At 43.7% G+C, this 12,490-nt stretch overlaps 1 protein-coding gene across 4 annotated transcripts in view; it reads left to right on the top strand.

Moving 5' to 3' along the window:
• Positions 1 to 12,091, top strand: part of MAF (MAF bZIP transcription factor) — a 362,661-nt gene extending 350,570 nt beyond the window's left edge. For all 4 annotated transcript variants that reach the window (XR_015878957.1, XR_015878958.1, XR_015878959.1 and 1 more), the window contains one exon: positions 10,893 to 12,091. The gene's annotated coding sequence lies outside the window, so the exon portion shown is untranslated. The remainder of the gene's footprint in view (positions 1 to 10,892) is intronic.
• The last annotated feature ends 399 nt before the right edge of the window (positions 12,092 to 12,490 follow it).

The following is a 12,490-nucleotide window of genomic DNA, read 5'->3' as shown; positions in this document are numbered from 1 at the left end:
TTGCCACATTAATGCTAGTGTTCATCATGTATGTAATGGCAATAATTAATTATAAAAGATATCGCTATGTCTATCGATATAAATGACTCTAGAGAGAAAATGCTGTAGTATTGGTATTTTAAATGTATTGTTTTATGTATGTGATCATGTATGTTAAATGTGGTATTTTTAATTCTATGTATATTTGTTCTTGCTAAAATGTATAAGATAATACTCTTCACGATTAGGTATATTTAATAAGCATTTTTGGAGGTTATAATATACACTGTATTCAGTGGGCGTCCCTCCCCGCGGTGACACCCGGTGCGGGGAGGGATGCCTTGAGCGCGGCGGAGCCGCGCGCTCCGCCGAACAGGGGCGTGGCCTTGACAGAAGGAGGCATGGCCTTGGGAACGGGGGCGTGGCTTCACGCCCCGAGACCGCCAGTACTTAGTTATCAATGGGGGGTGCCGGAGGTGCGGGCAGTGCAGGCTCCCTCTCTGTGACAGGAGCCGAGTGCTGCACATGATGATACAGTGCAGCACCCGCCTCCTGTCACTGAGGGGGAGCCTGCACCTTGGTGTCACCCCTCGGCGGGTGACACCCGGGTGCGGCCCGCACCCCCCTTCTGACGCCACTGACTGTATTTTACATTTATGCACGTAACTTTGTCAGTATATTGTTACTATGTTTAAAGAAAGCCGTTGTGACTAATTGCAGGTTTTCTTTAATATATTTTGCACGTTGTAATTGAGTGTTGATATGTTACTATGGTAACATTTGGTAGAGTGATGCAGCTTCCGGCGCGACTGCCTTGCTGCAGCGTGCACGTGGAGTTGCGGATGTCACACTAGAGGGGTGAAGTATTTAAGTTTGGTAAGTGTACACTTTTATTTGTATGTGGCTTGATAAAAGCGCTATTGTACGCGCTGAAACGTTGCTGATAAGCGTTTGAGTTTGAAGTGAAGTTATTTCTACGGAGTGCCGCCATTGGATGCTATGTTTGTCAGTGCTGTTGCGGTCTGTGACTTACACTGTGGAAGGCACCCGGACCAGTAGACATTTTCCTCATGAGTGCCGGAACTTGGATATATATATATATATATATATATATATTTCACTATTATACGTGCAAATCTAAAGGTATTTGCCAGGGTCACGAATAACAAATGATCTGCAAAATTAACAACATAAATAAGAGTCCAACATGTATCATGTTGCGATTTAAATCATCATATATTGCTATAGAGGTTTATTGGATCCGGCGACATGTACCCTATCAGATTCAACATAGGGACTTTAGAGGATGGGGTCCAGCGAGTAATGGGAAAATGACGGCAGCAAATAAAGCAGCACTTAGAGATTGACAATGGCGTGATAAATGTACTTTACTATTAACTGTATCTGCTTTTTCTTACGAATTGGCAGACCGAGAAATCTATTTGTGTCATGCTTATCTCAAATTAAAATGGGACACCACCCAAGTACTACCTCTGTCTTTGCATGGGGTAGTTACTTTGTTAAATGTCACTATCTACAGTATCGACAGTTATAACGCTGCAGGTGTGGGTGATTCTTGGCTATTACTGTTGTTGCCAGCAACTTTTTGATAGGGCTGTTCGGGGCTTGATAAATAAATCCCTACATCTTGTTTTCCCCCCTTAAACCACTAGAAAACAAAAGAATATTTGCATTTTGCAATTAATGTTATTTTGAACTTGAAAGCTGTAAGCGAAAAAACAATCACAAAACGAGTGAACATCACCTTTAGCTCTTAGTAACACGTGACAAATCCCAAGCTACGAAAGATTTAAATAGAACTAAGCACCAAATGTTTTATAATGGGAACAGAGTCCTTACACTAAGGACTGGGAGCTGCAGTAAGTGAGGCCTCTCAGCCCGTGGGTAAGAGAAGTCACTCCATTCTGCCGTACGGCTTCTGAGCTGTTATCCAGATAGTAAACAACATCTAATTGCCGACACTGACAGCGCTCATATATTCGCTCTTGCTGCAAAGTTGTTATTTCTGAAGTAAACAACTGCCCATGTCTTTTAGTATCTGGAAGTCTGACAGGTGTCATATTATGAAAACAGTGCTTAATTCTCCTGTATTATCTCATTACATAGCTGTGTGGGTATAAAGCAGGGCTCTTGAAAGGAGAAACATTCTGTATTTTCCAGATGTTTTAAAGAATTTTTCTCCTAGTTGTTCCTAGTGTTCCCGCTAGGCTGTTTTAGTGTGGCGCTGCAGCCTGATTTCAAAATGGCAGAATGCACCCTGCACTTTTGGTGGCGCGCCACTAAAACAATCTACCGGGTGCTATCCCCACTCGCGGGCCGCAGTGTGAAAAATAGTGGTGCAGCGATCACCGCCGGTGAATGCGCCCCACATCTATTAACATAGACAGGAGAACTTGGGGGCAGCCCGTCATGTCCATAAGTGCTAGGTCCGGCCGCGGCTCAGTTGGAGGGGTTGACCTCTGACTTTCGTGTGTCTTTCTCATCGGCGTCCCTCTGGGTCTCTATATGACATTAGAGCCCTGCAGTGTGTCCCACTCCTCTGTGCCATCGGGATGCAGTCAGAAAGCCGACGGTTGAAATGCCGACCGCCGGCTTCACGACTGTCAAATCCCGGCAGGGTACTAATGACAGGCGTGGAAATCCCGACGCCTGTCATCAATTTATACCGACGCCTGGTATACCAGACGAAGGTAAGGCGGGTGCGGACAGCTGTAGGGAGGGTAGTTTAGGGGCTCCTGGGGAGGGGGGGGGAGTTAGGGTTAGGCTAGGGGAAGGGGGGGTTAGGCACCCCCTGGGGGGGAGGTTAGGTTTAGGCTGCGGGGATGGGGGGGGTTAGGTTTAGGCACTAGGGGGGAGATTAGGGTTAGGCATCCCTAAAGGAGGGTTATCAGGGTTGGTTTATACTTACCTTTTTAGCATTCGGGATCTTCACTGTTGCCAGTCTTCCAGCGTCGGGATTTGATTTCATACCGATCCCGTGCCATCTCCGCATAGGACTAGGAGCATACCTCTTTGCAGCCAGATTCATAGGTGCTGTCATCACCTGGCGCACTACACTGTTCAGCATACCCTTATCGCTGCAGGCTGCATCCAGCACAGAAACTGCCTGCTTAACCCTCTGTCCAATCCACCTGTTAATCAGCCTATTAATAAACCTAGACCTGGTTAATTTGCCTCCTGTGTGGCTAACTGCCACTCACACGCCTGGGGCAGGATGCATTTTGCATCGGAATTTGCATGCGATGCATCCCGCAACTCTTTGCATTTTTGTTCATGCATAGTGGTGTAATTAAAACTGCCATGCATGCATGCAAAGGACAGCTCTCTCTGTAAGAGCTGTCCTTTGCAAGTGAGGGACCTCTGGGGCTTGATGCACACGGCCCCTGGGTCCAGGGGGGCCCACACCGCACACTTTTATACTTTACCTCTCCGGAGCCCCACGTTGGTGGCATCAGTGCTGCTAAAATCATCTGGAAAATGGCCGCCGTGGCCATGATCCCGGCGTTTTGCACATGTGCAGTAGAGGAATCGCAACCTGCGCATGCACAGTAGACTCTGAGCACAGACTAGTGTCCAGAGTCTACTGTTGTCGGCCGCCGGAGAGAGAGGAGGGGGCCGCCTCCTTCCTTAATACGTCCCTATTAGTAATATACATGTGTCCGCCTGCATCTATCCCCAATACACCATGCAACATGACATGCCTGCCATGATTGAACCGCCCGGTCCCGTGTAACTCTGATAGCGGCGGGCGCCTCTTTTTGAGAACAGTTCAGAAAAGTATTTTCTCCGGGTAAACTTAATAAACCTCAAACCCTCCTTTCTTTCTTTGGCCCAGTGTCCCACCCAGTTATTCATAGGGGTCTAATTAGAGTAGCTTCCAGCTAGGTCCTACCAGTATTCTCTGTAACCTGTATGCAGTTGCCAATGAGAGGTTATATCTTTATTTCATTCCTATGACGCCATTTACCTATTATTATGCTAATATATACTGTGTGTGTGTGTATGTATATGTATATATATATATATATATATATATATATATATTAGTGTGTGTGTATTTCCATTGTCTGACTGTAGTGTAGTTTCCTCTCCTCTTCGCCGAGCCCATGTGCAGATCAGTGGGTTTATATATTACACATCATTCTTTTCCCGGACTATACAACAAATTACCAAGTGGGCTCCGTTGCCAGGACATCTATAACACTGACGGTTTTACTGCCGCGCAGCTCTCTGCCAGCGAGGTCTCCTCATCTAAAGCACGGGGCTAATTTGTGAAGCATCAGTTGGACATACAATAGTAAAGCTGCAGCGTTCAATTTCAATCTTCCAGCAGCGCTACAGGAGTGTGAAATATAGGAAAACAAACCCCAACCAGCTCTTGTTCTGGAGAAATCTATCATGGAATAAAATGTTGCGCGATATGCTGGTAACCTCGGCGTAGTGTCCTGTAATGCGCGTATTCCAACTTACTTGCACCGCGACAAGAACTTATTACATAAGTGCTTGAAATCACTAAGAGAATTATTTATTATCGTTGTTATAATTAGGGATGTGCGCCGGACCATTTTTGCCGGATTTGGATTTGGTTCTAATTCGTCGTCCGGCTTTGGATTTGGATTTGGATTTGCCAAACTGCGGTGACTGGCTTTGGATTTGGATTTGGATTTGGATTTGGATTTTTTTACAAAAATTGACAAAAAAAGCTAAAATCACATAAATTGGTCTTTTTTTTTCTTCCTAGAGTATTATTAACCTCAATAACATTAATTTCCAGTCAATTTAGACCATATCACAGCTTATAATATTGTTTTCAACATTATTGGCCAAAGGTTGCAGTGAGCTGACTGGTTACTAAGCGACAAAGCAGCGGCACAACGACACAGACACCACAGTATAAAGCACATCTATGACACATTGCCACACAGCAGTGGCAGAAATGAAAAGTAGTGCACCCACCCAGTGGGGTACGGCCAGCAGAGTCACAGTACTTGTTTACAAAGTGGGCTACGGCCCTAGGAGTCACAGTGCACAATCTTATTAGCATTACACCGCACATAGGGCCTGATTCACATTACACCATAAAGTAGTGTCTCTTATATATGTTACGACACACAGTAGTGCCCCTTTTACACAATGCCCACAGTAGTGACCCTTTTACACAATGCCCACAGTAGCGGTGTCCCTTACACAATGTCCCCCAGCAGTGGTGCCCCCTATGCAGTCCCCTTAGTAGTACGGTCCACTATGCAGTGCCCCCAGTTGAATGCTCCCCAGTAGTATGCCCCCCATTAGCAGGCCCCCCCAGTAGTATGTCCCCCATTAGCAGGCCCCCCCAGTAGTATGCCCCCCATTAGCATGCCCCCCCAGTAGTATGCCCCCCCAGTAGTATGGCTCCCCCAGTAGTAGGCTGCCCCAGTAGCAGGCCCCCCCAGTAGTAGGCTGCTCCAGTAGTAGCCCCCCCCTGTAGTATGGGCCCCCCCTGTAGTATGGCCCCCCCTGTAGTAGGCCCCCCCAGTAGTATGGCCCCCCCCAGTAGCAGGCCCCTCAGTAGTATGGCCCCCCCAGTAGCAGACCCCCCCCAGTAGTATAGCCCCCCCCAGTAGCAGGCCCCTCTGTAGTATGGCCCCCCCAGTAGTATTGCCTCCCCCAGTAGCAGACCCCCCCCCAGTAGTGCAGACCCCCCCCAGTAGTATAGCCCCCCCAGTAGCAGGCCCCTCTGTAGTATGGCCCCCCAGTAGTATAGCCCCCCCCCAGTAGTGCAGACCCCCCCCCAGTAGCGCCCCCGGACCTTTGACAAGTAAAAAAATAAAAAAAATAAAACTTACCTGTATCCCCGCTCCCGCGCCATCCGCTCTGTCACACGCTGAGGAGGGAGCCGGAAGACGGAGCTCATGTGTGAGCTCCAGCCGGCTCCCTCCGTGCAGCAGCCAATGAGAGTCTGTGTGACTCTCATTGGCTGCTGTAACAAACACACAGCTGCCGCTGGCGGCTGTGTGTCTGTGTCTGTGTAGGGCAGAGCGCTATCACTGCGCTCTGCCCTACACGCGAGGAGACCTGATGTCGGATTCTCTAGTGAGAATCCGACATCAGGCGGCCGCCGTTTGGCCCCGAACGGGGATCCGAGTCAGGCGGTGAACACCCGAACAGGGTTCGGGTGGACTCGGATCCCCAATGTTCGGAGCGGTTCGGATTCCACAGAATCCGAACCGCTCATCTCTAGTTATAATTACTATTTATTTATAATTGCCACAAATTTCTGCAGCCCTGGACAAAGCAAAAACACAAACTAGGATAAAATGAGTAATAGTATTAACAGAAATTCATAGTAGGGATGTGCAGGCTCGGATAGGTTCGAGTTTGCACGTGGAGTTCGGATTTTTCCCTCCAAAAAAACGGAACTCAGAACGAGGCAAAACGTCATCTTACATGGACGAACATCATCATTCCTGGTCTTTTGTCCAGGAATGATGATGTTCGTCCATGTAAGATGACGTTTTGCCTCGTTCTGAGTTCCGTTTTTTTGGAGGGAAAAATCCGAACTCCACGTGCAAACTCGAACCTATCCGAGCCTGCACATCCCTAATTCATAGTAACAACAAAAAGCAACAAAAAACAAAAACTGAAGCAGAAAAACAGAAATCGTAACAGCAAAAATACAAAGTTGCTAATAATACTAACACTTAACAAATGTGGGCATAATGCCAACATATACTATACAACATATAATAAATAGGGATGTAGTCAGGATCTCGGCGGTCAGAATCCTGACTGTCACGATACCGGATCCGGAATCCCGACTGTCATCACAATACCGGCTCTGGAATCCTGATGGCCAGAATCCCCGTTGGTGACTATTCGTGTTGGGTTTAAGGTTAGGCTCTAGAGGGAGGGTTAGAGATAGGTTGCCGAAGGGGATGGTAAGGGTTAGGCTGCAGGTGGGGTAGAGTCAGAATACTTACAAACATGCGTCAGGATTCTGACCACTGGGATATTGTACCCAAACAAACAATAGTGACCCAAATTGGCTATCTCAGATAGTAGATAAGGGGAGAGGGCCCTGCTCAGAATTTTTTTATACAGATATTGGTGGAATTTCTACCTGAATGCCACCCGTATGTTCTGTAATAAATTAGATTAGAAGTTATTTGTCAAAAACAAGATATGAAAGAAAAAAGCTTTCAGTTTATGGAGGGTACAGATTACAACGGGAGCTTCCTATTGCTAGCAGTTGGAATAAGAAAGGTCTGTTTACGTTTTAAGCCAAAAGCAAAGGAACGTGTGCTAAAAAGTGAGGATGTGTTTTGCAGTTACTCAGACAATCAATTTTCACACCCTAAATACCTCTCGCATCAAAGAAGATCCCAACAGACTCTCACTTACAAGATTATTGATCAGCCAGAGGCTGCGCTGCTTAGTATTATGTGTGTTTCATTTGAGAGGTTATGGGTCGGACAACTGACAAGAAGTACTCAACCTTGACAAACTTCTAAACTGACTGAATCACCCTTACCCGGGGAGCAAATGATGTCTGATTGAGAGAGCGGAATCATTTCTCACTTCACAGCGCTGCTACCTAGCTGCGTAATGGGGGCTGCTTTTTATTATTAAGATTAAAAGAATTAATGAGGTATTAAAAAACCTGTAAAAAAGATCATTTCAGCACACTGGGAATAAAAAAAGAGCAATAATCATAATGCAATTATATTTTGCCAGCTTTTGGGAGAGAGAAAAACCTTGACTGGTATAAAGCTGGAGTTGCAATACCTTGTTAATGAGTGTTAGGCTGCAAAATACCCAAGCCACAAATATACTGGTATTTCATTTGTAATTGTTTAAGTACATGTTTGCTTATGAAGAGCACAGGGGAGGGGATTCCAGTTGCCCGCCACCACACAAATTTCACCCCTCCCTGGGAATGCTGTGATCGCTTGAAGAAGTAGAAGGTAAGTATGGGGTGGTGAGGGGATCTTAATGTAATGGGGATGGGTTGTGGTCTGATAAAGGTGATGGTGGAGGTTACTGATTTGGTTATGGGTGGGAGGTATTAGTTTATTGGTGGAGTTATTTATTTAATGGTGGGGTGGTTTGGAGACTATTCAGTTATTAAATGTGAATACTGATTATTTAATGTCAGGGCTGCTTGTAGCTCTATTTATTGTGTGTGAATATTAATTTATTTTTTGTTACTATTAATTATCTAAAGGTGGGACACATAATTATTAAATGTAACTGCTGCTGATGTAACAGTAAGACTGGTTGGAAGGCTTTCCAAGCTAGCTAGGAGACAGTTGGCAGACTGGCTTTCTGTCCTGATTCTAGTAGGGCAGACAGTACTGGCTTTGGGTGACTTTGTCCCAACAGCAAGGGCAGTAGGTAATGTAGGCCCTGCTTTACGTTACCATACTCATTAGGGGGGAAGCTGTGCGTATGGACCTCATACTCTGTTCTCATGTTACAACTTCAGACTTTGGGCCGTATTCAATTAGAAGCGAACAGTCTGTTTCAACTATACTTTTTCGCCGATGACATCATTTTTGCCAGTTTCAACTTATCCCTGCATTCAATTGTAGCGTCTTTTTGCCGGCGCGATAACGCAATGCAATAGGCAAAAAAGTTTTGCCTATGAATACCCGGCGGAAAAAGGTGCAGAACTGGGGTATTTTCCCCCCAAAAAAGTTGCAAAATGCTATTCTTCATCTTTTGCTGAAAGAATCTAAATAGCGCCTATTGAGACCAATAAAAAAAAACATACCTTTAGGAGGGTTATTCGGGGGTACCCATAGTGATCCCCCATGTCAGTGCATCTTTTTGGGGGTGTCAGGCTGATTTCCTCAAAAGTGATAGAACTTTTCACAGATTTCAGTTTCGCCGGGGCCCGTTTTCGCCGATTTGGAATTGAATACGGTGATATGTGCGTGATACTTTTTCGCACCTGAAACAAGCGATGATGGCAAAGTCCAGCAATGGACTAATGGACTTTTCACTTCTAATTGAATACAGGCCTTTATGAGAACAACATGAATTATAATGAATGATGCCATCAATACTGTGTGTGTGTATATATATATATATATATATATATATATATATATATATATAAAATATATATATTCTTTACATGTGATGGAAGTCATCTCGGAATTCCGTCACCTCTTCATGAGCAGTTGATTTATTGCCTTTCACATTAGTGACTTCTAATATCCATATCACTTACAGAAAGGAGTATGTTATCCCATGTATATATTATGAACTACTGGGTATATAGTGTGGCTGCAATGACTTTAACTGAATTGTCCAAATAATAACTGTCCACATAGCATTACCTACCTGGTTGCTAGTTACAGCTGATGTCTGATAACCCTAATCATAGGGAAGGGAGAGCAACTAATGACCACCTAATCTCATCCCGTCTTCCTGGGATAACCTAATAATGATATGGGCAATTTAAACGGAATTTGGATTCTGTCAGAGCAGTAAGATATGTACAGTAAGGGAAATGGAAAACCTACTTGCAGGAAGCAAATCCCCCAGTTTTGGGTATTAGAAAAAAAAATATTTTGACCAAGCCAGCTTTCATTGCCTGTATTATTATTTATGGCGATTTGAATTAGAAAGATATCTAACTGACCTACAAAAATCAGGGACAGTATGAAGTTCTTTTTCTCTTTTCATTGATTTGGAATTGCTATGAGCAAGTCCACTTTGTACCTATGAGAGCCTTGTACTTCAGTCAGGTCTCACTTGGCAGTATCTCTGGCTATTCTCGCTTGAGAGGTTTTCTGCAGATGACTACTCTGAGCTAATGGCACCATTATTGTCTAAATGGTAGTAACTCTGTTATATGTTGCTTGTTTTCCCCTGCCTCAATGTTTTTGTAACTTTTTGTGAATGCAAAGTGAAAAGTGGCAAACAGAAGTTTTAATATTTAGCCTTTATCCCAACAGTAAAAAACATAGACATTGGCACAAAACTGGATCTAGAGCAATGAAAGCACTCTGAACCTATAACATTCATCATATCACCAGTTCTATACTGACAGAAGACAATAAGAAATTTGTCATGTGGGCCACCGCTCTTACCTGAGCTGTAAGCATGTACCCTGCATACCTGTCACCACCAGTTTTACCAACGTACTTTATGATACATTTTCATATTGCGTATACGTCAACATTATTAAGAGCTTCTAAGATAATTGTTTGGAGGTGTCCAACAAAATAACGGGCCCACAATACTAGTCTTGTCGAATGCTATTGTATTGTGTAGGGCAGTGGTTCTCAAACTCGATCCTCAGGACCCCACACAGTTCACATTTTGTAGGTCTCCTAGTAGGGGCACAGGTGTAGTCATTACTCACTGACACATTTTAAGAGATCCCCAGGTGGAGCTAATTATTTCACTTGATTCTGTGAGGAGACCTGGAAAACATGCACTGTTGGGGGTCCTGAGGACCAAGTTTGAGAACCTGTGGTGTAGGGGTATTCAACATGCAGCCCATCAGCTGTTGTGGAACTAGACATCCCAGCATGCCCTGCCATAGTTGTAGCATGCCGTAATATCAAAACTTGTGGCAGCGCATGCTGAGTTATGTAATTCCACAGTAGCTGGAGGGCTGCATGTTAAATACATACAGTGTATATGTGTATATATATATATATATATATATATATATACACACTGTATCCATCCATCCCATGGTGCATGGTACAGAGAGTGGGAGAGAATACAACAATGGCTAGCAGATAAAACATTTTTAAGTAACTGTCCGTAAATTGACTTATGGTTAGTAACCGTAATGTTAGTACACTTCATATTGCAGTGGGCTTGCAATACTGTAGTATTGTATTAATTAATGCATTTATAGTGACATTAATATGTATGTTTTGTGATTTCAGAAGTCAATCTGCAAAGCTGATGTATCTAAAATAACTTCAGACAAACTCACTCAAAGCACAAAATATCACAAGGATGCAAGAAAACAACAAGGACCATTCACTTTCCTCTGTTTTTTGTGTGATGAAAGAGGACATTACTTACTGTCAGAGGTACAATCCCTGTACGGTGGAAGAGGACATTACTGTCAGAGGTACAATCCCTGTACGGTGGAAGAGGACATTACTGTCGGAGGTACATTCTCTGTACGGTAGAAGAGGACATTACTGTTATTGGCACATTCCCTGTATGGTGGAGGAAGACATTACTAGCAGAGGTACATTCTCTCTCCAGGTAACCCAGCATGACCATAGACCCCTCGTACAGACTCAAAAGGGGTATACAGAACACATGCCAGACCTTTTACAGAGTCATTTTAACTCTTGGTTGCAATAAATAACATGGACACGAATGCACTTTCATTTTCAACATACAGTGTGTATAGCAAATCTTTATTTATTGTCAAATTTGAGGTTAAGCATCAAAGAAGTTCCCCTACGGTGTAATCAGAAAGTGGGTTCGCTCCAACTCTATAAAGTGCTTCTCATGGTCCAAATGTTCTTATATCATGAATTGTATAATAATATTACTTACCCCCAGCTGTCCCCATCACATGAGTTCCTTTGTGCTCCATGTACAGTATTGTATGGAAATTATTAATAGAGAGATGCACTTAATACTACACTTTAATATCTGTACAAAGGGGCAGGATGATAGAGAATAGTCCAAGCCATATATAGCTTAAACTAAAACTAGCACAGGTGTCATGATGCCATAAAATACCCTTATTTGGACATACTGTATGTTGAGGGCTGCTGGGGTGAATACTATTATTTTTACTTTGTACAGTCTGAGCAATATATAACTAAGTTTTACCCTTTTCTGTGAAAAAATCATTTAATACTAAGTTTCTCTATGCTTTACTGGGTATGGTTTAAGTTAGAGGTTCCCACACTCCACGTTTTAAGTATATCCATGCTTGAGCACTGGTGACTTAGTTAACTCATATTGACTGAGGTACTAATTAAGTCACCAGTGCTCAAGCATGGATATCCTTAAAACCTGGACTGTAAATGGCGGAGTTTGGAAACCTCTCCTTTAAGTACTCACCTGTGACTTGTATCACAGTGGAGTTTTCTAGGAAAAAAATGTTATCAAATAAAGGTTGATCATTGAGAAATTGTATCTTTCTCATTCTGTTATGTACATTGAAGTGTTCTCTAAATATGAATGGAAGTGGTCCAGTCGCCTACATGTGTGTGGGTACACATTGTGTGAGCTGAGCCAGTAATTTGTGATGTTCCTGGGAAAGCTATAAGAGCCATTTGCATGAATATGGATTTAGGTTCCAAAATGGCTGCTGCCAGTGTGTGCACTTGACAAAGCATTTAGGGGTTTTGTACACAGGAATGTTAACTTACCACAAACTATATAACAATAGGACCCATTGGTTGTGTGAACACATGGATTCTTAGTTAAAGTGGATAATATACATATCTTGTGCAGTATTTAATTTCTGCAAAGTGGTAGTCTCTTATGAGCCTGTTATGTAGACTGAGGT

This window comes from Taudactylus pleione, unplaced genomic scaffold, assembly GCF_031769625.1.
Source record: "Taudactylus pleione unplaced genomic scaffold, aTauple2 ptg000195l, whole genome shotgun sequence".
In the NCBI taxonomy this organism is placed as follows: Eukaryota; Metazoa; Chordata; class Amphibia; order Anura; family Myobatrachidae; genus Taudactylus; species Taudactylus pleione.
This window is presented reverse-complemented; position numbering and strand designations above follow the sequence as displayed.